Raw genomic sequence first — 2,500 nt, forward strand, 5'->3', positions numbered from 1 at the left:
CTCTTCTATTCATACCTTAGTTACACCTATGGCATTTCTATTTGTACCTTATTTACACTTGTGTCACTTCTGATTGTCACTTTCCTTATCTTTCACCACAACTTCAAAGAGAACCTGCTGAAGACTTTATCTATGAGATCATAGGTTTCAGCCTTTGATGAGATCATATGTCGCAGCCTTGGATGAGATCATATGTCGCATCCTTGGATGAGATCATATGTCGCAGCCTTGGATGAGATCATATGTCGCAGCCTTGAATGAGGTCATATGTTGCAGCCTTGAATGAGATCATATGTTGCAGCCTTGAATGAGATCATATGTCGCAGCCTTGGATGAGATCATATGTCGCATCCTTGGATGAGATCATATGTCGCAGCCTTGGATGAGATCATATGTCGCAGCCTTGAATGAGATCATATGTCGCAGCCTTGGATGAGATCATATGTCACAGCCTTGAATGAGATCATATGTTGCAGCCTTGAATGAGATCATATGTCGCAGCCTTGGATGAGATCATACGTTGCAGCCTTGGATGAGATCATATGTCGCATCCTTGGATGAGATCTTATGTTGCAGCCTTGGATGAGATCATATGTCACAGCCTTGGATGAGATCATATATTGCAGCCTTGAATGAGATCATATGTTGCAGCCTTGGATGAATGAAAAGCTGCAGTGCAGTGCAGCAGTTCCAGGGTGGAGAAGGATAATGCATACTGTGACCCATAAACCTCATGTTTGTAAGTAACCTGGGCAATGAAGGAGCTGGGTAGGAATGAGCAATCAATGCCAGATCATGCTTCCTGGAGGGAGGGACATTATCAATCTTGCCAGCACCATTGATTTCTAACAGACAGGGAGATTATACCAGAAAACTCGGGTCAAGCTCTATGCAATAACTGCCAAACAACACTTGAAGTTATGTCAGGATGACGTGTGGAAGTAAGATACATAACAGAAAAAATGTCTGCTGCAATGAGAGTTCCCCCCAGCACAAAGAACACAGATAGACAAACTTGATGGTCTACAAACAACAAGGACAAAAAAATGGAAAAAAGATACACAATAAAGTATTGGTTACTATGTAAGCACAGAAAATACGCATTTTATGTTAAATAAAATATTTAGTCCCTGCTGCCTTTAGTAGCCTTTTGACTACAAAATTATAGCTCCTGCTAATGTTTCCCACTGCTTTCAATAAATGTTTTTCATTTTTAACTGTGGTGGTGGTGCTGCGGTAGCGTTGTCGCCTCATAGTACGATGTTTTCCTGTTCGATTCTCAGCTTGAGCGTCTTCTGTGTGGAGACATGCGTGAATGGGTGTACATTCGTTGAAGGTTGTGTGTCAGGGCCGGCACCTCGGCATGTAAAAATCTACTGCCAATCATTTGCGGACCGGAGTTCTGCTGTGGCGACCCCTAACCGGGAAAAAACTGAAAGACACAACATACTGTACCAAACTTAAACTGCAAAGTAAAGCATAATTTATATGAAATATCAGTACCTACATATATCTCAGTCTATCTATCTGTGTGTGTGTGTATTGTGAGTAGCTACCTGTGCTCTCATAAGTCTTTGAATGTATGACTATAACATAAGCAATATTATACTCAGTTAAAATTAATCTTCAAGTGCAGTATCGACTTTTCATGGTCATCAACATACTGTAACGTATCATACTCTGAATTTATAAATACTCACTGCCTTACACATGCACGTGCGTGTGTGCGTGCACACACACACACACACACACACACACACACACACACACACACACACACACACACACACACACACACACACACACACACCCTGCAGTTAGCCTGCTTATAGTCATACTATTTAGTGTCATGAAAGTAACTGATGAAGATGGAAGGACCATAATACATTCCACATACAGGTTAGCTTTAAGGATGGTTACTTCTTAAAGGCTTCCCTTATGATTCATCGAGTTACAATTACTTGATGGATTAACTGTCTAAAAAAGTGGTTGAAAGTTCAACCTGAAGAAACATTTTAGTATTTTCAGGAAGTATTTCTTGCAAGGAAGTGAAAGAAGTGAAAGTTACCTTGCAAACCTCAGGTAAGGGTTATGCCTCTCATACCCCTTAGTAAATGTAGCAACTCAATGATTGTATAACATGGAAAAAAGAGAGACCACATCGAGTGGATGACTATCAGCCCATGCATAGAAGTCACGCCAGCAGTACTTTTCAGTGGCATCACCCAATTTACAAGTTCAGGATGGGTGAATATAAATTGACAAAGTGAAACCTTGTCAAGCTGTAACTCCATGAGTAGGTTAATGGTAAGTAGTATACATTTAATTTTATATATTAAATCTTTTCTACAAAGCTTTACTGTTTACATATAATTTCATAAATTATGATAAACTATACAACACCATGCCAGGATTGCCATGTAGTATGGAAATTTTAAATATTTCACCATTTTTATTTGGAATCATCATAACATCTCAAAATGTATTATACATGTATATA

This window comes from Protopterus annectens, chromosome 11.part0, assembly GCF_019279795.1.
Source record: "Protopterus annectens isolate FY-2018-M chromosome 11.part0, PAN1.0, whole genome shotgun sequence".
NCBI lineage: Eukaryota > Metazoa > Chordata > Ceratodontiformes > Protopteridae > Protopterus > Protopterus annectens.